The 27,742-nt window shown below is 41.8% G+C and overlaps 1 protein-coding gene across 1 annotated transcript in view; it reads right to left on the reverse strand.

Moving 5' to 3' along the window:
• Positions 1-27,742, reverse strand: part of NBAS (NBAS subunit of NRZ tethering complex) — a 708,772-nt gene that overhangs the window by 98,417 nt on the left and 582,613 nt on the right. The gene's annotated exons all lie outside the window — the stretch shown is intronic.

A 27,742-nucleotide genomic window follows, 5' to 3' on the forward strand; every position in this document is an offset into this window, starting at 1 on the left:
GCTCTGCTCAACACCTCTATTCTCTCCAGACACCACTGTCAGTGGATCTCCCATGAGAACATGAGGATGGGCAGCACGGTGGCTCAGTGGTTAGCACTGGTGCCTTGCAGCGCTGGGGTCCGACCAAGGACAACATCTGCATGGAGTCTGCGTTCTCCCTGTGTCTGTGTGGGTTTCCTCCAGGTTCTCCAGTTTCCTTCCACAGTAATAAGGAACTTAGATTGGGAGCCCCATTGGGGGCAGCTTGATGCTAATGTCTGTAAAGCGCTGTGGAATATAGTAGCGCTATATAAGTGCGTAAAATAATAATAATACGGAGGATTAGGCTTGCTGAGATCCAACAGTCCCAAATAGTCTTTCCCTCATACATCTGTCATTGGGTCACATTAGATGTTCGGTGAATTTTAAATAATACCAACATATGCTGACAACACAACAGCTTCGTACACAGAGTAACCAAATAACACCGCTATACACTTGATTGGGGATGAAGCAAAATGCCACCCACTGCCCATGGACAAGAGTGGTGCTGTTTCTAATCCTAGACAACAATCACAGGATCACTGGGACATATCTCCGTTTGCCGACTAAGCCTACTAAGCCTAGCTGAATTATTTTTCTTTTCTAGAACATGATCTAAAAGAAAGGCAAGACAAGAAAATACAAACTTATTATTTTATTATGTTGCCTATAATCTATTCTCACGTAAATCTGCCTGCAAGCTTTAATACTACATAAAAACGGTATGTTTAGTCAAGTGTGATGACACTCGTGTTTTCCTGCCTTTGGTTTTGCCATTGGCAACCAGCTAAAGTTCCCCGCAGTGCATTCTGGGCAATACACAGAAAACAATCCCCAGAGGAACCCGCAATGATAGAAAAACCATCTTCTGATTATTCATCAAACCTGCCACCATTTTTGTGCAAAGCAGCGTAAAAAATAAAAAAAATGTATCATAAAGTTTCAGCTGGCCCAGAACACTAACATCTGTGTACGGTAGTAAATGTGTATATTACTACGGCTACAAGCGAGAATGGCAGCAGACTGTGAATGAACTCACCTAAGGCTAGCCATGCAGTAAACTGGATGATTGCGGTAGATATAGCTTATAAAAATAGGTGACAACAGTAGAGAAATAAACATGTTCTGAACCTCGCGCATTATTACTCTGCAGTAAGTTGATTAAAACTAAAAATGCTTCAACCTCTGCACCGTAGACAGCTCTCAGTACATTCTCCCATGAGCTCATACAGATTTATACAAATTCTAGAAAATGTCAAACAGAAAATAATATTTAGGATTTTTGAAATATGGGGTCATCTTCCTTGTTTAGACCTGCAGTAACACAACGCATAGAAACATCAGCCCTTTAATCACTTTGCGACTTGTACACTCCATTCCTACTGACCTTTCTGCCGCCTGACTCTGCAGGGTTGTGACACAGCCTAAAAAAAAAGCACATAGAGGGGAGGGGGGCTGGGGCCAAGCTCCTCCCCCAAAGAGCAATTAGTGACTTGTTAAGCAGGATCCTCCCACCAGAGGGGAATTGGTTCCAGATTACTTTTTAGTTTCAGGACTGAAAAATTTTAGGCCATTTTCATTTTGATGTCCGCAAATTGCGGAATTGCAAAATACAGATGCGGTCCGAGTGCATGTCACATTTGTCACAGGATCCACTGTAAAAAAAAAAAAAAAAGAAGCCTATTCTTGTCTGCAAAATTGTCAAGAATAGGACAGGTTCTATAATTTGCGGCCAGGATGCACAGATGCGTGCACCGATGACATACATAGAGACAGCAGATTTTGCTTCCTAGCTTTTTTCCACATACTCAGAAGCATCACATAGGTTTACATAAAATCAGTAAAAAAAAAAAAAGCGCTCATACATCCAAACATTAAGACAGATGTGGCAAGCCTCACAATAGCCCCAATTAGGGGGTTTGTCGTTTCGGCATCTACCGAGGCATGTACAAGCTATCACAACAATTGTATCACAATTAAAACCATACATTCCATTACTCACATCAATCAGAATGCCGCAATGATAATATACATATCCATAGCTCTCAAAATACAATTTATACTTTTCCCTATATACACAAAATAAAGAAACCTACTTATTCACAAATAAAAAAAATTGATGGCAAAGCCAACAAGGTTTTTTGTCCGCCATGTAATGACTTATTATAACACCAATTTACACAGTTGATGTCATTTTATATATAAGATCAGTGGATGTGGAAGCATTTATAACCTCTGTAACACAACGCGTTTCAGAGTGAAGAGATTCCTTTCCCAAGTCAATGAGGAGGTTCTGTCTCTCCAAAGCTTTAAAACATGGCCTGATTGTACAAATATTTCACTTTTTTGGGTAGGTGACAGGTCTTAACTGATTTTATGTATATTAACATCCTTTGTGGCCTGATTTATCCTGTGGAGTTACACTATGTGCAATCGCATTTGCCTGTACAGTTTGGGAACTTCAGGAATGTTCATTTGCTGAAAAGCTACAGAGGATTGCAAAATTACACCAGTGTTGTGACACCGCAAGTGATCTGAACCAAGCCATATCTACTCAGAGTGAGACCTTTCATCTTGGTTCTGCAGGTAGGGAGGGGGGTGTTTAAAAGTTTGTACCACTGTAACTTTTCAGAGACGTTTTCAAGTGAGACATTTTTTCTTAACAGACACCTACTATTAGATGCTGAGTCATTTCTATGTTGTGTCTGTCTCTGCTTCTATCTGCACTTCCTGCTCCTCCTCCATAGACTTCAATGGGATGATGTAATCTGATCCTTTAGTGAGCAGGCAGCCTGTCTTGGTTTTAACAAGACTGATTTATCACAAATTTCAGAGAGGATGTTTAGGAAAGGTTGAGAGGAAGAAAACAGCTGGAGAACAAGGCAAGTTTCTCTAATTCAATATATTACAAAGCTTCTAATAATTGCACTATCGATTTTAGTTAGCCAGATAAAGATAACTAGGACCAGAGTTCTTTATTGTGAAGACCCTTCAAAGAGCTCCTCATATCTCAGATTCAGGATTCAATATGGGAAATGGGTAACTGGATGTATCTGAAGTCAGACACATTTCTTTTAGATTTTGAGTAAAGTTTAACATCGCTAAAGGCCGACATAAGGAAAACCACAGGTTCCCTGCACATAGCCAAGCGTGTTTTAGCAGCTGCTAAATGACATTAGCGCTGTTTAGCATTCAGTACTGAAAACACAGGTGTCTCTGCGCTGCTATGTTCTTAGCTGAATTATTTATAATAACTAGGTAGGCTTATTTAGCTGAAAGTAGTTGTTAGCTTTCAAAGTAATAGTGAAAAGAAACAAACATGCATTTTTATTTTCATCACTGAAAGAACACATCTCCTTCCACCCACGGTAATGCTGCAACAAATCACTGTAATTTTGCAGCGATAGGTCCAGCCTCGTAAATGTCCGTCATTTGCAAAATGAAAAGGATATTTTCATTTTCCCATCTACTAGTTCTGTTGGAAGTACACAAATCCCTAGTTACTCAGCCGGCAGTGTATAGTAATCCATTATAAAGCCTACGGCCAGCCAGAAGAGGACATCTGTCCAACTCAACCATAGCTATCATATTCTAATGCTGAACTTCTTTTTTGGACTATTTGAAGCCTGAGTGACTCTCTAATACTACATCTTACACTAGTATCCTACTGATACTACATCTTACACTAGTATCCTACTGATACTACATCTTTATTTTAATTTTTTTATTATATATTCATTTTTATTTTAGAAATCACAATATTAATACATGAACCAGTATTGAATACATTGGTGTAAATAGTATAACACTTATAAACATCATTATAGACAAATTATATAAGTCAACTTAAGTTCACACCAAAGATAGTAAGAAGTCTAAATATATATATCCCACCCCATCCCCCCCATTGGCTGTCGTCCACTCCATTCAATCAAATATCAAAAAATAATAAATATCCTAGATATCGCTACGTAGTTATGCGTGCAGTTCTCCGTTTCCTTTCTATATCCTCATATATTCTAATTTGTTGAAGGTATAAACCCCACTCTCTTATCGAGGGCGGGGAGACAGAACCCCAATACTTGATCAATATAGCTTTAGCCACCATCAATCCCCTCAACCAAAGCTGTCTAACCTGGCGTGAGGCTTCAATTTCTGACAAGTCATATCCCAAAATCACTGTCAAGATCCCCGGGTTATAGTTCGTTAAAGACTCCTTTTGTAGGGTAGAGAAAACCTCATCCCAATATTTTCTTATTTTACTGCAACTCCAAATCAGATGGACATAGTCCGCATTAACATAACCACATTTAGGGCAGCAACAATCCCAGACTTTATTTTGGGGAAATTTTCCTTGGATTTTTGGCGTGTAGTACAGTCGATGGAGGATCTTAAATTGGATTAGTCTATGTGCACTGGAAACTGTCGCCTTTCTCACATTCCTATAAATAGTAGACCACTGCACTGATACTACATCTTACACTGGTCTCCTAAAGATTCAGTACAAGGTCTTATGCTGGTTTCCTACTGATACTACATCTTATGCAGTTTTCCTACTGATACTACATCTTACACTGGTCTCCTAAAGATACAGTACAAGGTCTTATGCTGGTTTCCTATTGATACTACATCTTGTGCAGGTTTCCTGTTAATACCACGTCTTATGCTGGTCCCCTACTTATACTGGGTCTTATGAAGGTCTCTTATATAAAGGTCGACAACAGAAGCACAACCTGAAGCTCTTAGGCTCCAATGCAAAATGTGTAATAGGTTCAACTCCAGCTACTGTGTGTCATTTATGAAACTGTCTTATGTGACAAAGGTGCCTTTCGGCCACCACTCCTACCCATTCATACAAGGTTGTTTAATGAGAACAGAATACATGTATATAGCTGAATTCTACCGGCCATGGATTCGTTATGGAGGCCTAGACCTTAGAGTGGCAAATCTGGGTCTAATCTGAAAAGCATTGTGTCTCATCTGTATGTGTTTGTGTATTGTAAGGGTATTTTTAAGTATTGATTCGTTCTGTCCCCTTTAATTCTCTCTTTTATATTACTTTTAATATTGTTTAATTTAGTTGGTCAGTGAAATACCCATCCTCCATTGTGCTGATATTACCACATTCCTGAGTGATCTCCCAGATGTGTGCTGCACACTGGAGGAGAGGCTAACAGGTTTAAACTCTGTGACCCACATACATTAAGGAGACTCCATTTAAGACTTATACACTCACCTAAAGAATTATTAGGAACACCATACTAATACGGTGTTGGACCCCCTTTTGCCTTCAGAACTGTCTTAATTCTACATGGCATTGATTCAACAAGGTGCTGATAGCATTCTTTAGAAATGTTGGCCCATATTGATAGGATAGCATCTTGCAGTTGATGGAGATCTGAGGGATGCACATCCAGGGCACGAAGCTCCCGTTCCACCACATCCCAAAGATGCTCTATTGGGTTGAGATCTGGTGACTGTGGGGGCCATTTTAGTACAGTGAACTCATTGTCATGTTCAAGAAACCAATTTGAAATGATTCGAGCTTTGTGACATGGTGCATTATCCTGCTGGAAGTAGCCATCAGCCATGGATACATGTTCTCATTCTGTTTACGCCAAATTCGGACTCTACCATTTGAATGTCTCAACAGAAATCGAGACTCATCAGACCAGGCAACATTTTTCCAGTCTTCAACAGTCCAATTTTGGTGAGCTCGTGCAAATTGTAGCCTCTTTTTCCTATTTGTAGTGGAGATGAGTGGTACCCGGTGGGGTCTTCTGCTATTGTAGCCCATCCGCCTCAAGGTTGTGCGTGTTGTGGCTTCACAAATGCTTTGCTGCATACCTCGGTTGTAACGAGTGGTTATTTCAGCCAACGTTGCTCTTCTATCAGCTTGAATCAGTCGGCCCATTCTCCTCTGACCTCTAGCATCCACAAGGCATTTTTGCCCACAGGACTGCCGCATACTGGATGTTTTTCCCTTTTCACACCATTCTTTGTAAACCCTAGAAATGGTTGTGCGTGAAAATCCCAGTAACTGAGCAGATTGTGAAATACTCAGACCGGCCCGTCTGGCACCAACAACCATGCCACGCTCAAAATTGCTTAAATCACCTTTCTTTCCCATTCTGACATTTAGTTTGGAGTTCAGGAGATTGTCTTGACCAGGACCACACCCCTAAATGCATTGAAGCAACTGCCATGTGATTGGTTGACTAGATAATTGCATTAATGAGAAATAGAACAGGTGTTCCTAATAATTCTTCAGGTGAGTGTATATTTAGGCTAGTGATGTATATTTATATTTTTTTATTCAGTGTGTGATTTGTTTGTGTTATCGTATATTTAATCACACTTAGGGTCCATTCACGCATCTGCAATTCCATTCCGCATTTTGCGGAACGGAATTGCGGACCCATACATTTCTATGGGGCCGCACGACGTGCTGCCCCGATCGGTATTGTGGACCAGCACTTCCGAGTCCGCAATTCCGATCCTGAAAAAAATAGAACATGTCCTATTCTTGTCCACAATAGCGGACAAGAATAGGCATATTCTCTTAGTGCCGGCAATGTGCAGTCCGCAAAATGCGGAACGCACATTGCCGCTGTCCGTGTTTTGCGGATCCGCAAAACACACACGGATGTGTGAATGGACCCTTAGTAAATATAGTTATTCACTTAGCCTACGTAAGCTTATTCATTCTCAAATCTTTTGAATTCTCGTTATGTTACACTTTGCCTTGTCAAGGAAGATAGGCTCACACAATTTGATAAAAATGTTTAATGTTTACGTAGCGCTCAAAGTGCGATTCTATATAAGGCGTGGCTGCTACGGTACTTCTGCACCACCCATAGTTACCCCCCAGGTCTAACCCCCCAAACCTCAATCCATTTTCTCCAATATCACCCTCATGCCTCTAAAGGACTGCCATCCACTGACCTCCTGACTCTACTACTCTCAAAATAATTTTAATGTATGGCTATTCTGCTGCCATAACTACTTTCTTTCTCCTCTGGTCAGAGAAAAATGCTCCTCTACTCTAACCAACAAGAAAGGCCACACGAAGGCCCTCACTTTTTATAACCTTACCATATCATTTAAACTCTTAACTCCAGCTTCCTAACCACAAATTAATAAAATAAAGCTTTTTCTACTCCTGTTCAAGGGCATGTCCAGTTAAGAAAAAACTAATTTTCATATACCTTATCAGGAAATGCTGAGTTAAAGGATCCCGACTTCTGTTCAGGATCCTCATCTTTTGACCAGATCGGAGAGAGTGTCTACAGAGAGCATCTCTCCCTCTGGAAGACCAGTCCTGTATTACATGGCACCTAGGATTCGAATGCACTGTGTAATGCTTAGTTCCTTCTGTGGTGGTGCTGCAGGTACATTGAACACTTACCGCATGGTGTCCACACAGATTATAGCTGATCACTGATGGCATCAACAGGGAAACACTTTATGATCTTCTTATTCTCAAGGAACCCATCTAACAAGTAGGGACTGTCCAAAGCAAGGAAACCCCTTTAACTACTGAGTATTCAGCAACATATTCATTTATGTATGCTCCCTTAACTTGAAAGCAGCCATCACTATAAGGTCAGTCCTGGATTCTCATGTTCACGTCACTACAACGTTACACAACAGGCCAATCAACAGCCCTGGAACACAAGACACACCATACTGTTGGAAAAGGTCAACCAAGACAAATCCATTATAATGATGACATTAACCGAGACAAACCCGCTATAATGAGGATTTTAAAGGGGTTTTCTGGAACGTACATATTGATGACCAATCCTCAGGATAATTTATCAATATCTGATTGGTGGGGGAATGACTCCTCCCATCCCCCATTTATTCGTTATTTGTACCCCAGGCACAGCGATGTAGTGGCTACGCTTGGTATTTCAGGGTTAACCCCCTCATACACAACCTGCGATTTTTCCATACAATGCTCAATCCTCCCATCTGATTGGTTTCTCTCCGTTTAGCTGAAGGAGTCATCTTATTCCTAATGAACAGTAACCCAATTAAGGCCCATTTCCTTTAAAAATTCCTTCTATATGCAGGTTTTCCCTGCACAAGATACTAAACATTGCATTAATCAGGTAGTAGATGGAACGTGATCTTTTAGCGTCAAGCTACGTGAAGTTAAATCTTTTGTTCTTCTGCTCAGTTCATCTGTCAGTCAGGCAGAAATAGCGAGTCAATCTATCTAAAGAGACAAGTGTGATCAGGAGAGTTTCAGACTGTGCCCTACTGAAAGTGCATTTCTTCTTAGACGTAAATGATCTAGGCTAATTTGGGTCTGCATAGAGCAAATAAAAAACAACAGAAAAAATGGCGTGGTGTTACACAAGCAGGAAGTGCTCAAACCCACATGAAGTTGTGCATGTATATACAGGGGAGCAAATCCTGCACTTGTGGCCCGTTGCTAATGGCAATCCCCAGCAAAAATGCATACAGTGGAGGATGCCCGCAGCGGACCACAAGTACCACAATAGACATCCTACACAAGATAGCAATTATGTGGATGTGATAACCAATATAACAATATAATAACATTTGCAAAGACAGGTGCACTCTGCGGTCTTACTAAACCCTCATACTGATGTTAAAATTGAGAGATTAGCCAACATATCCTACTGTGGAGGACATAACTGGTGAGTTGGCTATGAGTCGGACCTTACGCCGCTGTAATTCGCCCACTGGCTCCTGGAATTGCCCATATGGCACAGGTAGGTGAGTGTTAGGTCCCGAGCTACTTGAGAAACCTTGGAGCGGTGCTCGGGCTCAGACATGTCCTCCACAGTAGGATATGTTGGCTAATCTCTCAATTTTAACATTAGAATGAGGGTTTAGTAAGACCGCAGAGTCCACCTGTCTTTGCAAATGTTATTATATTGAGCAAATAAAAAACCTTTATCTTTCATGACAAGTAGAGATGTTGAAAATCCCATAGAGATAAGAGATGGCACTGCCACAGTGTCACGGAAGTCTGGCATTTGAAATTGCGCAGTTAAAAGCGACCATCTGATCTGTCACTCAAGATACATTGCAAAATTACATGGAGACAATACATCAATGTATACAGGGGTGCAACGCTCTTCTAGTTTGGATCTGACAAAGGAAATGGGAACGTGACATCGCGCCAATATGAATTCTTACGCTCAGATCTTCTGCTCGAGCTAGGTAAAAAAGATAAATCAATTTCTGCACATGTTGCAGGACAAATATTAACAGAGTTGTTTAAGATGATGATGAGAATATGGCTCCTTTCTGGCAGAAACAGTGGCACTCTTCTCCATGGGCTATGGAAGGCATCGCAACCTCATCCTTTTCAAATGAATGGGATTAAACTGTGATACCAGTTACTGCCTATGGACAAGAGTGGTGCAGTTTCGGGAAGGTCGCCGCAATGCTTTAATTAATCTTACACAATATAAAAAGCGGAGGAAAAATCCACCGAATTCCAGTACACGAGGATCTGTCGTGGAGTTCACCCCATGCATAGGATGACAAAGGGTGAAAAGCCACAGTGAAACCAGCAGTACATGCTGCACATTTCAAATCTACCCTGTGTGACATGGATATTTTACGTAGCGTGTGCAGCTACAGTAACACGCAGTGGATTTTCTGCCCACAATCTCATGGTTGACAATATGCAAAGCGTAAAGTATATACAGTTGCAAGAAAAAGTATGTGAACCCTTTGGAATGATATGGATTTCTGCACAAACTGGTCATAACAAAGACCTACAAAAACTGAAGCCCACAGGTACAAATACAAAAAGTATATGCTTTATTAAGTGACATAAATACAAACATAAAGGACGTTATATTTAAAAAGGTAGCAGCAAGAAAAACCCCCATCCCAGTGGTACACTTAGCTACAAGTAATAATATGATCATCAACACTTATGAAAGTCTATATAAATATGGCCGAGTCTCATATATTGCACAAAATGGATATCTCTGTGTCGGACGGTGGAGTCACTACCAAAGATAACAGCAGCAGTCTGGACTGCAGATATCACTAATACATGTAGAGCCCAAGACGGGAACATAACATCTTGCAGACCGCTGACTGTGAATGTTTACATGGTGTGTTCAATAAAAACATGGTAACATGTAATTCTTTGTGTGTTATTAGTTTAAGCAGACTGTGATTGTCTATTGTTGTGACTTAGATGAAGATCAGATCACATTTTATGACCAATTTGTGCAGAAATCCATATCATTCCAAAGGGTTCACATACTTTTTCTTGCAACTGTAGGTATATGTGTATACAGTATAGTAGTAAAGTGGCTCTGGTAGTTTGTATAATGTGTGTGTATATATATACACACTACTACAGACCGATAGACCTTCCAAGTGTCCTTCTTTTGGAGGCACAGTCCCTCTTTTTGACCCAAGTCCCTCTTTTTGATCTGAGATATAGATTTGTATTATTACATTTACAATATTGACCCAGAAAGTGTTTGGTTCCTCTCTTTATATTATTTCATTATTTGATGCAATTGGGATTTTAGAAATTTCTAAATTCAGATCTCTCCCCCCAACCCCCCCCACCCCGCTATTTTGTAAGAGAAACCAAGCAAAGTGTATAGATATGCAGGGAAAATTGATCTTTTGCACAATAAGTGTCCCTCTTTGACCGTCCGAAAAGTAGTATGTAGTATGCTGCTACTACTACTACTACTACTATTTCCCATCACCTATGAAAGGTATACCCTATCACAATGGACAGGATATAACGGTTAGATTATACAGCCTTCCTGTCCATCTTTTACAGCAGGAAGGAGCATAGGATCCCCTGCAGGGCATCCATTACTTCCATTAACCCTTTCCTGCCCTAGAGGGTTCTACAGTAAACCCCCGCATTCCCTCTCAACCCTTTGGTCTCTTTAGTCACAGGGAAAGCTAGATTTATAGGTCGGGAACGGACGGTTTGTGTGTGTGGTTTAGGTCAATTGGGTGGGTAAATACATTTTGGGTGTAGAGTATATTGTGTAAAATAAGTGTACTGTGTAGTAGGTAATTGTGTTTATTATATATATATATATATATATTTACCTATATTATATTGTGTACTGTTGAATTATACTTTTTTTTTTTATTATCCTCTGGATAGGTCATCAGTATATGATTGGTGCATGTCCAACACCCGGGACCCCCACTGATCAGCTGTTTGAGAAGACAGCGCCGCTCCCGTGAGTGTTCCGGCCTTCTCGCTGCTTTTGCTAGGCCAGTGACAACACGTTCATCGTTCACGTGGCCTATACCAAGCACAGCCGCTATACAATGTACGACGCTATGCTTGGTGAGCTGTGAGAAGGCTGATCGGCAGGGGGCCTGGGTGTCGGACCCCCACTGATCTGATACTGATGACCTATACTGAGAATAGGTCATCAGTATAAAATGTCGGAAAACCCTTTTAAATACTGTGTTGGGAATAACTGTGTACACCGTATAGCGTTAGGAAACATGGAATCTGTTTATACCAGGGAAAGGCAGGGAAGACTAGGCGCTACAGGTGGGGTTATTAATAATAATAACTAATATTCATAATCTTCAGCCCTGTAAAAAAGTGTACATGCCCTGGGTGGACGTACAAACCGGATTCCAAAAAAGTTGGGACACTACACAAATCGTGAATAAAAACTGAATGCAATGATGTGGAGGTGCCAACTTCTAATATTTTATTCAGAATAGAACATAAATCACGGAACAAAAGTTTAAACTGAGAAAATGTACCATTTTAAGGGAAAAATATGTTGAATCAGAATTTCATGGTGTCAACAAATCCCCAAAAAGTTGGGACAAGGCCATTTTCACCACTGTGTGGCATCTCCCCTTATTCTTACAACACTCAACAGACATCTGGGGACCGAGGAGACCAGTTTCTCAAGTTTAGAAATAGGAATGCTCTCCCATTCTTGTCTAATACAGGCCTCTAACTGTTCAATCGTCTTGGGCCTTCTTTGTTGCACCTTCCTCTTTATGATGCGCCAAATGTTCTCTATAGGTGAAAGATCTGGACTGCAGACTGGCCATTTCAGTACCCGGATCCTTCTCCTACGCAGCCATGATGTTGTGATTGATGCAGAATGTGGTCTGGCATTATCTTGTTGAAAAATGCAGGGTCTTCCCTGAAAGAGATGACGTCTGGATGGGAGCATATGTTGTTCTAGAACCTGAATATATTTTTCTGCATTGATGGTGCCTTTCCAGACATGCAAGCTGCCCATGCCACACGCACTCATGCAACCCCATACCATCAGAGATGCAGGCTTCTGAACTGAGCGTTGATAACAACTTGGGTTGTCCTTGTCCTCTTTGGTCCGGATGACATGGCGTCCCAGATTTCCAAAAAGAACTTCGAATCGTGACTCGTCTGACCACAGAACAGTCTTCCATTTTGCCACACTCCATTTTAAATGATCCCTGGCCCAGTGAAAACGCCTGAGCTTGTGGATCTTGCTTAGAAATGGCTTCTTCTTTGCACTGTAGAGTTTCAGCTGGCAACGGCGGATGGCACGGTGGATTGTGTTCACTGACAATGGTTTCTGGAAGTATTCCTGAGCCCATTCAGTGATTTCCTTTACAGTAGCATTCCTGTTTGTGGTGCAGTTAGGTTTAAGGGCCCGGAGATCACGGGCATCCAGTATGGTTTTACGGCCTTGACCCTTACGCACAGAGATTGTTCCAGATTCTCTGAATCTTCGGATGATGTTATGCACAATTGATGATGATAGATGCAAAGTCTTTGCAATTTTTCGCTGGGTAACACCTTTCTGATATTGCTCCACTATCTTTCTGCACAACATTGTGGGAATTGGTGATCCTCTACCCATCTTGGCTTGTGAGAGACACTGCCACTCTGAGAAGCTCTTTTTATACCCAATCATGTTGCCAATTGACCTAATTAGTGTTAATTGGTCTTCCAGCTTTTCGTTATGCTCAAATTTACATTTTCCAGCCTCTTATTGCTACTTGTCCCAACTTTTTGGGGATTTGTTGACACCGTGAAAATTGGAATCAACGTATTTTTCCTTTAAAATGATACATTTACTCAGATTAAACGTTTGATCTGTCATCTACGTTCTATTACAAATAAAATATTGACATTTGCCATCTCCACATCATTGCATTAAGTTTTTATTCACAATTTGTTTAGTGTCCCAACTTTTTTGGAATCTGGTTTGTAGTCTTAGTGGCTTTTTTCCGCAGCTTGATGCAAGAACATACAGTAGGGAAATCTTACGGTCAGAGGTGCAACTTCAAACTCCTTTGGTGCCCAATGCAAAATTTGCAAGAGGATCTCCCACCTACGGCAGGGGACCATTTTGTGACTGCTACCTCTGCCCACCTTATAGCTACAGATTGCCCTGCTTGGAGCCAAAATCCAAAAGTGGGTTCATATCCTGATGTTGATCAAATGCAAGTTCATGCCTATACTCGCTCTACACTAAGAGGCCATTTTACATGTTGGGATAATGCCTATGATTCGATCACACGTCTATTTGCTACAGGTCTTGGAAAAACTGAACATGTTCTTACATCTCATAATCCCTCGATATTGCAATGGAAATGTAATGGTACCAAAGTCCAGATGGCTGGTTTAATTGGCAGAACATAAAGCGCTTGGATTGACACACAGCTAACAGTTTTAGCACACATGAAGATGTGCGATCAAAGTGGTCATGTGGTCAAGAATGAACATGCTGAGAAAATTGCAAGCGACAATCAAAATTACTCCAGTCGTACAATTATCGAAGCTCGTAAAGGCACTTAGCTTAGGTCAAAACCATCCAACTGTGCACCAAAATCTGCACACAGTATGACCAAAGAGAAGCTGCATTAAGATTCATTCTGCACAAAATGGTCTAAACCTGAGCGTCGATAATTTGTCAACAGACTGATGAAACTATCTCCCCATACCAAGACTGTTTATGCTCAGCTCAACGTTGTCTTAAGAGTGAAAAATTATTTCGCCCTGAGTAAATGGAAGTCGTGATGAATAGGAATTGCCCAATAACTTTGTATTTTCCTGGCTTTTTCTGTTTAAAGAAGATAGGATTGAGAGATTCACACACAGGAAGCAATGAAAACTGAATAATGATGTTCTTCAGGAGAGTTCCTGGGTTTCGCTGATGGCCGTGCTTGCCATATGCAGTGCATTCATGAATAACTAAATGTTGGCCAACCTGTGTTGGACCAAAAAGGAGGTTCGGGAGACACACCAATGAAAGAATATCTAAAAATATAGAAGATCTTCTAATGGGAGAGAATAGGGAGACATTCATAAAAAGTGTTACCCACAATGCCTGATCTGTGTGGTGCACACCCCTTAATCCATCCATTTTTGGGTGAATGGGGGTCTTGTGACTCCTGTTCCCCTATTCACAGTGGCTGCATTCCTCTCCGAATTCAGTGGAGATGTGGGAGTGCACCTACTGTATCATGCACTTGTAGAATACCCTTTAGTCTGAAGGTTTATATAATAAGTCAAACGTATTCCAATATTTGTAGACTGAAGCTTCACAAAGTGGAAAAAGATCCTGTTATGTCAAACAGCTTAAAAAGTACCACAAAATTCAGCAATAGGACTGCATGCAACTTTCAAATGATGTCACAAGTTAAAGGGAGTCTTTCACCTAAAATCACCATTATAGAACACTAACATCAGGATCTCCATTACATTCCCCATATTAGAATGCTACCTTCCATATTGCTGTCCATCGCCGATTTTCTCAGAAAAACATTTTTATTCAATATGTTAATTAGCTTCTGAAGGTGCCCAGGGGCGGCGTTCATGCGGCCGCTGCCCAGGACCCTCGTTGCTTTTCATAAGAAACCCCTCCCCTTTAACCCCTATGGCCCACCCTAGGTTCTTCTGATTACGTCCTCCTCTTAGTGAGAAATCCAGCGCCAGCTCCGTTCAACAGATTCGCCTGCGCACTTCATTTTTGTTATCAGGGATGAAATGCTGAATCATGTGCTGAATACTAGGGAAAAAATACTAATGCCTCATGCACACGAATGTATTTTCATTCCGTGTCCGTACGGACAAACTGAATGCACATGGAGTACCTTCCTTTTTTTTGCGGACCCATTGAAATGAATGGCTACGTATACGGTCTGCAAAAAAAACTGAAGGTACTCCGTACTCTGTGCATTGTGTTTCCGTATGTCCGTATTTCTTTTCCGCAAAAAAATAGAACATGTCCTATTATTTTCCGCATTACGGACAAGGATAGGACTGTTCTACTACGGGCCAGCTGTTCCATTCTGCAAAATATGGAATGCACATGGATGTCATCTGCATTTTTTGCAGATCTGTTTTTTTGCGGACCGCATAATACATACGGTCATGTGCATGAGGCCTAAAGGACCTTCTGCCCACCAGGAACAAAATGTTGACAAAACTTCTGGCCACCAGGGACAAGATACTGAAAAACCTTCTGCACACCAGGGACAAGATCCTAAAAAACCTTCTGACCACCGGGGACAAGATGCTGAAAAACCTTCTGCACACCAGGGACAAGATCCTAAAAAACCTTCTGACCACCAGGTACAAGTGCTGAAGAATCTTCTGGCCATCAGGAACACAATGCTGAAAAACCTTCTGGCCACCAGGGACAAAATGCTGAAAAATGTTATGGTCACCAGGGATAAATGCCGATTGACCTGCTGCAAACCAGAGACCAGATGCAGGACGATATGTTTCCTACTAAGGAAAAGAAGAGGAATGACCTGTTGTCTAGGAGCCAGATGCTGAATGGGCTTCTGTCTACAAGGGACATGATGCTGAATGACATACTGGCTACCAAACAATGAATTACCTCTTGACCACATATGGAAATGTAATACTGGTGTTGTAGCTTCAAACTAAGTATATGGTAGGAGAGAGGGTTGGGGTTGTAGTGTAGTGTGGGGCTGTAACTCTAATACTATTGGGAGCCATATCTGTATTGGTAGTAATGCGGGGTACTATAGTGTTGGGACTAATAAGCAGTGGAGCTGTGTAACGCTACTCCTTTCATTTCCATTCCTGCTGCCTTGGCGTATCAAAATTCTAGTTATTTCAACAGTTTACAATGTGAACAAATTGTAATAGGAACCAACCACTGCTATGGGGCCTGTAAAAACATTAGTTATATTTCTGCTCATTCAACATTTTCATTATAGCCATGTCCATCTCCTCGCCTGAATCCCGCTCCCCTAACGTCTTCTGGAAGCAAGCTAATATCATGGTTTGATGATAGAATGGCGCTGTATCATTATGACACTAAATATAGGAACACAATTGAATTTTGCTCTGTTGAGTACAATGCATGAATGAATCGCATATGGATTGACTGCAATAAAGAGATGTCCACAAACTCAATACCCACGGGATGTGAAGAGACACACCGATAGTTTACAATGAGGTTCGTTTCCTTCCCTTGTTCTAATTAAATGTACACTGCATGTAGCCGATATCTCTTTCACGTTATACAAGAAAGATCTAATTACACAAGATGCCGACCCCATCACACCTTCCATAACCTTGTACTGTGCAGCAATCACTGACTGGATAGACAACTGGGGTCATTTCTCAAAACTGACCCAAAAATGTTTGATCAGAAGTCATTTATACTCAAGTAAATAAGGCAATCACATTATGGACTTCAAAATCTAAATCTGAGATTTTGATACTGATGACCTATCCTCAGGATAGGTCATCAGTATCTGATCGGTGGGGGTCCGACACCTGGGACTTCAGCCGATCAGCTGTTTGAGAAGGCACTGGCGCTCCTGTGAGCGCCGCGGCCTTCTCACAGCGCCGTACATTCTATAGCGCTCAGCCCCAGTCACTTAAATGGGGATGAACGCCTCATATATTAAGCATAGCTGCTATACAATGTATGGCGCTGTGCTTGGTAAGCACGGAGAAGGACACTGTGCTCACAGGTGCGCCGGTACCTTCTCAAACAGCTGATCGGCGGGTGTAGGATGCCCACGATCAGATACTGATGACCTATCCTAAGGATAGGTCATCAGTATCAGAATCTCGAAAAAAAAACATTTAAAGGGGTATTCCCATCTGGTCATGCCATAACATACCACTAGGATCTATCATTACGTTATAACCTGCAACAATCACAATTGGCAGGTGATGAGACCACCTAGTGACATGCCATCGATTAGCCTCTGTCACCATAATCAACCCTATTAAACCAGACATACTGCCTGGTAGGGTTGATCATGAGGAGTAATATCATTTATATTTTTATTTTTCTGTAGTTGTTCACGTTGTCATTCCCCCCAGAAGTGTCCTCAGTTTCTGAAGCCTCCAGCACCTCCACTTCCAGGTTGAATGACATAGTCAGTGCTTGCGCTCTGTGAATCTGCGCTGCTCGATAAAAGCAGCAGAAGATGGAGAGCGCCGAGTTTGTGCACAAAGGTGCAGGCGGAAAAAGACAGCGCCAGATGTGATGTCTAGTGCTGTCAATCAAACTTGAAGAGGAAGTGTAATGAGCACCAGGCATGTAGCTTTAGTGGTGCTCAAAGTACTACAGTCAGCCCCTCGGTGCTCCAATTGCCTAATTTGAATAAGGATGTAAGTCCACATAACTTAGCAATGCTGCAGGCTAGAGCAAAGAAATATACCATTTTAATCAGCATGATCAACCCTAGCAGGCAATCATTCTAACAAAGGCTCTTTAAAGGGAATCTGTCATCAGTTTTATGCTGTCCTAAGGGCAACATAAATAAGTGACAGATCCCCTTAGCAAAATGCTGGGCCACTTTCTTTAGCTTATGCAACAGTTTTGCTAAAATCTTGTAATAAACAGCTCCGGCACATGCCATTGAGTCCTTAATATTTCTGAGCTCCTCATTTTCTCCATCCTCCATCCTCCTGCTGCTAATTCAGTTGGGAAAAAAAGACTATCAATCAGTGGCAAGGGAAGGAGAAAGCCAGAAGATCATGAATTTCAGGACTCCTTGTAGGACTCCTTGGCATACAGTAGAGCTGATAAATACTAGCAGCATGACAGATTCCCTTTAATATGGTGCGAACCCCACTTCAATGGACATCAAAAAATGCTTCATCTGTAGCTTAGCTGAAGGGCTATTAGCTTGGACGTTACGGTAAATTGAATTTCCACTCCTGAAAGCTATTTTGGATTTTTGCAGTCCAAGTAATTAAAGGGGTTCTCCGGGCTTAACCTTTTTTTTCTTTTAAAAATCTAACCTGTGGAGGAAAGATTATTGGTCACATACTTACCTTCCACAGTGCAGCCGTTCCTGAGATCTGCTCCCAGTCACGTGGTCCCGCCAGATGGCTTTTCTTTGCCACAGAGGCTGATCGCTATGCTGTGGATCTCACTGGGGGCACTGACTGGCACATGGGGGGGGGGGGGGGAGAGAGAGAGCAGCACTGTGGAATTGTGGATGGCACTCTGGGGCAATTAGGATGGGATAGATGCGGTGCGGAGAGGAAGAAAGAGGAGCCCTTCGCACCCGTTAAAAAGAAAGAGAAAACACGTACTAGGCGCTAAATCCCTTAGTCACAGATCGTGATGAGGATTATGTTTGGTTCTTAATTGTATATAGGAAATAGAAAGACCTTCACCTGGGTCTAGTGAAAGAGCCAAGAGTTTAGGAAGGGCACCACAACCCTATAATGGTGATGTTGACAAATGGAGATTATAAAATGAAAATAGTAAAATCAGATGCACTCACTTCACAGGGGGGGCAGTCACCAGGATAAACTCAAGACACCTGGGACTATTTCTCCCCCCCGGCCAGAATCGCATGTAGAAATATAAATAATTGAACGCCGCCTACACAAATGGCTTCTGGTCAATCATTTTAATAATACGTGGCTCAACGCGTTTCGAGGGTCTGAAGCCCTCTTCTTCAGGAGTGCTTGAACAAATTTTAAGACCAGTCTGGAGTCTTAGGATGGCACATGGGGGCACTGGATTTCAGTGGGGCAAGGGGGATGACACATGGGGGCAATGGATGGCACAAGGGTGTAATGGATGGCACATAGGGGGGAAATGGATGGCACATAGGGGGGCAATTGATGGCAAAAAAGGGGGCACTGCATGGCATAGTGGGAGTACTGGATGGCACAAGGGGGCACTGGCTGACAAATAGGGGGCATTGGATGGCACTAGGTGCACTGGGTGGCACTGTTATGGGGCACAGTGGAGGTCACTGTTATGGGGGCACAGTGGAGGTCACTGTTATGGGGGCACAGTGGAGGTCACTGTTATGGGGGCACTGTGGAGGTCACTGTTATGGGGGCACTGTAGAGGTCACTGTTATGGGGGCACTGTGGAGGTCACTTATGGGGGCACTGTGGAGGTCACTGTTATGGGGGCACTGTGGAGGTCACTGTTATGGGGGCACTGTGGAGGTCACTGTTATGGGGGCACTGTGGAGGTCACTGTTATGGGGGCACTGTTATGGGGCACTGTGGAGGTCACTGTTATGGGGGCACTGTGGAGGTCACTGTTATGGGGGCACTGTGGAGGTCACCGTTATGGGGGCGCTGTGGATGTCACTGTTATGGGCGCTGAGTATAAGTAATAGGGCTCGTGCACAGAACTGTATCTGTTTTGCGGTCTGCAAGTCGCGGATGCACTAAATAAGGTTACTGTCCGTGTGTGATTCACATATTTTTGCAATCCTATCGAGTTCTATGGGTTTTAGATCTGCATTATGAGGACCAGAATTGGACATGTTCTATCTTTCACAGAACTGACATACGGATGTGGAAAGCACAGGGACGTCATCAGTGGGTTTTTTACATCCATATGTCAGTTCCAGTAAAGACAGAACATGTCCTATTCTGGTCCTCAAAATGAGGACCTCAAATCCATGGAACTCAGTGGGACTGCAAAAAATTTAGATCGCAAAATGGATACGGTCGTGTGCACACTCTGGAGATAGTAAGGGAAGAGCCTGTGGACTGTCAGTGATGGGATTAGATACACCGCTCAGCAGTCTGTATCACACAGGATAGGATTAGATACAGATGTGATTGGATACACTTGCTGATTCAAGCTGTTTATCACACTCTGGAGATAGTGAGGGAAGAGCCTGCAGACGGTCAGTGATGGGATTAGATACACATCTCAGCAGGCTGTATCACACAGGATAGGATTAGATACACATGTGAGGGCAGAGCCTGTGGACGGTCAGTAGTAGATTCCTGTCTGTGTGTACAAAGACATAGGCGTTATAGATGGTGTAGCTGCTGCAGACAGAGCAGTGGGGGCGTGTCCAGCCTGTGACTCATCACTGTGCACTGCAGCCAGGCTTGTGTATCAATAAAGTTATGTATTCAACAAAACAAGAAGGGGAGAAAGTAAACAGATTTGCCAGGATAATGTGATGTCTTCCAGGGGGGAAGGAAAACTCAGACATGAAAAACAGGTATCGGGGGCATATGTATGCATGGTGAGGGGTATTAGGAGCACATAAAAAAATTTAGATTTTGGGACGGGACAACCTCTTTAAGGTTAATAGCTGGAGTTCAATTATCCTGCATAAACAGAGTTACAAGGGTTTCCCAGGACTATAATACTCATGAGCAATTTGTAGAATAGGTTCTCCAATATCAGAACAGTGAGAGGTCTGACCTCAGTACACCAAGTAGTTATCCTGTACTTACATATTGATGACCTATCGTCCGTATAGGTTATCAATATCAGATTAGTGGGGGTCCGACACCCCGCATCCCCACTAATCAGCTGTTTCGGGCAGACACTGGCACCTTAAACTATACAGTGGACTGAAAGCTCATTGGGGTGGGTGATGAGCTGCAGTACCCTGGCATGGACACTACACAATGTATGAGAACTTGTGCTCCTGGCTCCATGCACTGTATAGTTTCCAACCCTGGAGGCTGCCCAAAGCAGCTAGTCTTAGTCCCCGGAAACCCAATTTAAATGAGAGCTGTGAATGAGCTATCTACCTAGTGCACTCAAGTGCCAGGTCCACCAGAGAGTTGCCTTTTGTAGACGCTGACAGCATCTGAAAATGGCTTTTCTAAACCAGACAACCCATGAGGTCTACCTAAAACTTTTTTATTACTGAATGGGAATCTGTCACCCCGTTTCTGCTGCCCAAACATCAACTCATGGTAGAGACTCTGGTTCAGGCTTCATGCACACGACCGTATCCGTTTTGTGGTCTGCAAATCTGCAAAATACGGATCCCGGCTGTGTGCATGCCGACATTTTTTTTCACTCCTTGTAGACATGTCCTATCCTTTTCTGAAAAATGGACAGGAACAGGACATGTTCTATCTTTTTTGCGGGACCACGGAATGGACATACAGATGCGGACAGCACGCGTCCGGACATCCTTTGCGGCCTCATTGAAATGAAAGAGAGTCTGCGTCGGATCAGATGTGGACCTTACATACGTTGTGTGCATGGGGCCTCAAATGGAAGGTGATGTTTTTTGAGCAGTCGGTTTCTTAAAAATCACTGGTGAGCAGCTCCAGCAGGTCGTCAGCACTGCAGTCCACTCAATGATATGTCTCATATTCCCCTGTCCTTCTTTGGATGATTGACAGCTTTCCTTCTAAACTGAGTAGGAAGGGGTGGCGAGAACCAACAGCTCAGGAATATGAGGACTCTAGAATGTGTGCACTTTACTGAACGGACTGGGCTGGAGCTGCTCACACGTGATTTTGAGAAAATGGGTGCACCAAAAAGGTAACTGACCCCACATTTGAATCAAAGACCTTGTCAGTATTGTGTTACCGTACCATAGGATAAGGCATGAAATTCTCTTTCATGTAAAATGGCTTTTGTTGCGTCAAATTTGAACCCCCTTTCATATGTCCATATAGGGGTTACACAGATGGAGACTCATATGAGTTAGAGCTAACAAACATAGGCGGCCATTTGCAGGAGGGCTCAGAATAAAGGGGTGGCCTGTAACGAGCAGAAGCAGAAATACAAGTATAATTCAGTGGAAATTAAAACGTTGCCATAATCCTATTCTGATCAGAAGATTTCCAAACCAAAGCAGAGAGCTCGATTGTTCTTCCGAGTCCTCCAATGCTATAAAACGGCAGCATGCTCAACTTCATATATGAACCATAGACGGACATAGAATTTACATTAGCAACTGCTCCGGGAAAGGCTGATAAAGTGCATTTTTGGTATGAATTTACGGTTGCATAATCTTCAATTCATAACGTAAAGCTTCATTTTATACAAAGTGTACATTTTTTTTTAAGGAAATGCCAGTATTTTGACCCATATTTTTCATGCACCAGTTAACTAGAAAATTACAGAACCTGAAGTGTCCTGATAAAATGTATCAAGGGGATTAGAACAACACAGACGTCCCCCCCACCACCACCACCGCTGGAAGACTTGTACGGCTAGTGAATGTAAAATGAGGTGGAGTTATTCGATTTTTTTTATTCTTTTTGTGCCATTGAAAAATGAGGACCTCTGAATTTTGAATTGTGTGAACTAATCATTAGAAAACTGAAGATTGCCCGAGCTAGGGCTGCAGAATTTGTGGCTTCCTACATACAGCACATTTTTAATTTTGCACAAGCTGGACCTGCTTCCCGGCAGCACATTGATTTGTGGACCACTTCTTAAAACACCCGCAGTGTAATTAAATATTAAGCCCTGCTTTGATTTATGCTCTAAGAGGATTACTTGACAAACTGGGAGTAGCTTTCACACATCATCTGGTAAAATGAACTTTTCAATATCATTAAGCCCATCTTATGTGAGCTATGATTAATACTCGTATGTGCACTCTCTGTCCTCGTACCTTGGTTGCTTGGTTTCCAGCTCAGCTACTTGTGAACATTGCATGAAGCTTTACGTGGATTCCACATTCTTCAGGTTTGGATGGTGAATATAGTTAATTGGTATTCAGACAGTATCTTCAGCCAGGCAATCTATGATAGGATTTTTCTTCTCTCCCTAAGGTGGTTACTAATGGCGGTAATATGGCCCCAGATTCCTACAGAATTATTCAACTTGGATAACTACAGAAAACCAAGTCTGGTTCAGTAGATCCAGGGTGTGTGTGGGGTAATTGGTGTGTTGTGGCCATATTATGCTCATGTGAAGTTGGCCTAATACTTGGGATTGACAGACAAGCTCTTGGCATGGCCCCCAGTTGACAAAATGTGATTACAGCTATGAGCTACATGTGGACATCGCATCAAAATTCATGGAAACTCCACATTCTTGAGGTTTGGATAGTAAATATAGTTAATTAGCATTTAGGCAGTTTCTTTAGCCAGGCAATATATGGCAGTATGATGTCCTCTACTTAAGGTGGGTACTCATGGAACAGGGTTGCTAACTGTCTAGAAATTTCTGGACAGTCCGTAAAAATAGGTGCCTTTTTCCCTGTGTCCGTGAAAAAAATGTGTCCCTGATTTTCTGGAGGCTGGTAGCACTTGACTTGACTTTTGGTGGTAATTATCATCATTTTACAGCTCACAATAAATGCTGGTTCTTATCAGTATATTGAGCTGTAGACATGTATTACTTATAATATTTATCATCCATTATGGTTTTCCCAATGTGTCTGTAAACATTTTTGGCTGTTCATGATTTTGGGATAAGCTGCCCAGAAAAAAGATGAATTCTGGTTGGCAACCCTGACATGGAGGTAATACAGCTTCATGGGTTTTACTCAGGTTCCTGTAGTACTATTCAACTTAGATAACTATGGAACACCATGATAATGTAAGTTGGGTCAGTATATATGGGTGGTGGTGGGTAATTTTATGGGTCTATATGGGAGGTGGGGTTTTGAAGCCATATTATTCCTTAGAAACTAAATGGCTTGAAAGTGGCAGTTGAGCTCTTGGAAGCAGATATATCAAACATGTCCTTTTGTTTACAGAATTTAACCAGAGGTTTGAGCTACATGTGAATGTTGCTTGAAAATGTATGCAGATTTCACATTCTTGAGGTTAGGTTGGTAAATGATGTTATTAATATTTGGAATTTAGACAGATTAAGCTATGTAATCTGTGATGGAATTATCTTATCTCCAGAAGATGACTACAAACCACTGTAATATGTCCCCATAGAGGTCACCCAGATGCCAGCAGCACTGATCAACCTAACCTACTGTAGATCGCTCAAGAACCTTATGATCTGAGCCAGTAGATCTAAGAGGAGGAGGGTAATCAAGCCATATCATGCTTGTGTGAAATCGTCCTCACACGGCATTACTTAGAAGTGGTAAATAAACTCTTGGCACATAGCAGATGGTCAAACATGGCACAGAGTCCATAAAACTTGATTGGCCTGATCATTAGTTAGAACATTGTTAATGTCCTCTCTGAACGGCTTATTAGGTCTATTAAGGCCTATTAAGTCTAATACAACAAAGAACCACATTAACACACAGTGGAAGTCTGTTTTCTGGCCACTGGATTGCATGATGCTGATCATGTAAAGTGAAGTCTACTACTAGTACTACTACTAGTTATTTTCATAAAAACAATATTCCTGGTTAGAGATATAGAGCACATCTAAACCTTTGTCAATATAGGCTCACTTAATATGATATACGAAGATAGGGAGCACAGCTCATCTGACCCACAACATACAGCGTTGAAGCGTGGACTATGCCTGGTAGCAGACTTGCTGGAATCAACTTCTTCTATTACACATAAAGGGGCTTTCGCACCCTAGAAATTTATGGCATATCCACAGGATATGCCATAAATGACCAACTGATGGAGTCCACATCTATCTCCAGAACGAGTAGGCTCTACTGTTTCCCCGACACTCAGAAATTAATAGAAAATGCCACGTAGAATGGGGTCGGGGAACTACTCTTCTGTGGACAGATTTGTTTGCTAGAGGTGGGATCCAAATCACTTACATGGCATACCGTATAAAAATGTCATCAATGTCTAAGATGGGAATACCCCTTTAGTATGTGCCCAAAGTGCGCAGGTATAAAGTCCTTTGAGAGACAACCGGGTACACAGTAGCGAAGGCACAGGTCAATACAAGAAGAGAGAAATTCACTGCTCCAGATGCAGACATTCTTCTGTAGTTAAAATATGCAATAATAAAACATTTTTCACATCGGTTACATTCCTAGATAATTCCTCTAAAGGGGCTACCCCTTTCCAACATCTATGTCTGGCCACAGCTTTCCCTGATGATAGCTGATAGCCGAACTTACGTCAATAAAAAAATGGGTTGTCTTGATTAGATGGCCGCTTTAAGTAAAGTCCCACCCACAGTAGCTGCTCAGCATTTTAAACAATGGGAGGAGTAACATGGCAGTACCCTTCAAAAGTATACTAAAGCAACCATATTTTTGCATGTGTACATCAAAGAAAAAACAATGCAGGTCCCTGAATCTGAAAGGTATAAATGACCACTACAAAACTTAAAATGCCCATTTATTAGATTACTATAAACCTTTTTGCCTCCACAATGATGGAAGGCCCCTGCTCCACCTTTACAGCACAGGTCAGACTGTGGTTAATTGTATATTTACTGCATGAGGATCATTTTGTTCTCTCGGTTTATGTCTCAATGGATAAAAAAGAAATTGTCTTATTGATGGGAAAGGAACGATAGACGAAGACGTAAGATCTTTTTGTCTAATGGGACGGAATGTAAAATATTTCTTCTCAGAAGCCTCCGACTGAGTTTTGAAAGTAACAAAAAGCAGAAAACCATCAAGCAATAAAACAAAAGCGGCAAAGCCGGAAAAATATTTACTTATATCAATCCTTATTTCTCTGTGGAAAAACTCTCCGACGCTAAAGTTTCACATAAATGGTTTTCTTGCTGCTGTGAAATCTTCACGGAATCAGAACAAGAGAAAAAATACTGAAAATGTCCCCGATAATGAATGACAGATGTACCTTATATCCACAGTTGTACTAAAAAAAATGAAGCTTTAATTACAGAGAATAGTCTCCAGAATGACTGTCATTAAGAACAATCTAAGGTGGACTTGAATAATAATAGTTATTTTATGTTACATTGCAGAGAAAAAAAAAAGGCTGCTAACCATGTCTGTATAATTTCTTTTTTTTTTTTTTAACCATGAGAAGCTGCAAAAAAGAACTTTCCAATATTCATAGACTAAGTATAGCATACATTAGAAGACATAGAGGCTTGGTGCCTAGCACTTAGCACCTTCTAATGTTAAGGCCATTGGTCCAAATTCCTGGACAGGGCCAAGATCCACAGGAATACACAGCGACATCCTTTTGAGATTAGGGAATGCTGTCCCGGTAAGGCTATGTTCACGCCTCTTTCGCAGATTCTGTAACATTTCACTGAAGAATTTGGCCAACGGACCATTAATTTTTCTGCCAAAATGCCAGACAGCCCAGTAGAACCGGAAGGAATTCATTCTAAGTTGTTGGGAGCCATAAGTGTCCTTTGTCTGATGGAACTGGCATTGTGTTGTGGCTTCAGTTATAGAAGTAAATCACAATACAGAAGGACAACCCACCACTGCTTTGCATAGCATCTCTGGGGTATCTACCACTGTTTGGATAGATGTGTTGCAGGGATATGAAGATTCCATCCTCATAGGGTGCTACAAGGTTTTCCAATGCTCCAAGTTCCTGCGTGCCCAACCCCAGACGGAAGGAAGCACAGGGCAGAACTTGCTTATGATCTACACAGCAATGTGAATTACGGTCTCTTGGCCATTTCTGTAACTCTCTAAAGACTATAAAGAAGAATGTTGCATGTCCGACTTGCCCATACGTCTCCTCCTCTTTGCAGTTGGATTCATATATGCTACTGTTATACCTACACCCAGAAGATTTTGTAGACCAAGCTCCAAGACAGAAAGACAAGTCTTCTGTTCTACATGCAAAACATATAGTGTAGGGACCCATCTGATAAAGGGCATCTTTTAACAGAGAGGCTCTCAAAACTTGATCAAAATGTGCACCAAGAACCTCAGGCACAGTCACTACTATAAGTACAGAGTTGTGCCAGGTCAATAATGAAGGGAATGTAGCGGTAGATACAGGTGAAACTCGAAAAATTTGAATATCATTTATTTCACTAATGCAAATTAAAAGGAATTGCATTAATGCAGCTTAAAATTAGAATTTTGTGAAAAGGTTCAATATTCTAGGCTCAAAGTGTCACACTATAGTCAGCTAATTAATCCATACCCCCTGAGCAAAGGGGACCTCAAAATTGAGACTTTGGGGTTTTATAAGCTATAAGCAATAATCAACCAAATTATAACAAATAAAGGCTTGAAATATCTCGCTTTGCATGTAATGAGTCTGTCTCATATATTAGTTTCACCTTTTAATTTGCATTACTGAAATAAATGAACTTTGCACGATATTCTAATTTTTCGAGTTTCACCTGTACAGTGCCATGGACTCTTTCACGAGTTGATGAGCAGAGATACTGAGCGTCAGAACCACCCGAAACTAATAATGATGGCATACCCTAAGGATGGGCCATCAGTTTTAATGTCCTAGATAAGCCCTAAAAGGAGGTTTTCTAATGACAGTCTAAGTCCCATTTCTAGTCGGCTGCTACACGGAAAATGTAATACTGCATATACTTTGGACGAATGTCATCCATTGGATGTTTTAAAGGATCCATCACCCATATGCTCCCATGTTGAATAAATAAATAAATATAATAATAATTATAATAATAGCGTGACGGATGAGATCTGTCTGCCATCC

This window comes from Bufo bufo, chromosome 4 (genome assembly GCF_905171765.1).
Source record: "Bufo bufo chromosome 4, aBufBuf1.1, whole genome shotgun sequence".
Classification (NCBI taxonomy): domain Eukaryota; kingdom Metazoa; phylum Chordata; class Amphibia; order Anura; family Bufonidae; genus Bufo; species Bufo bufo.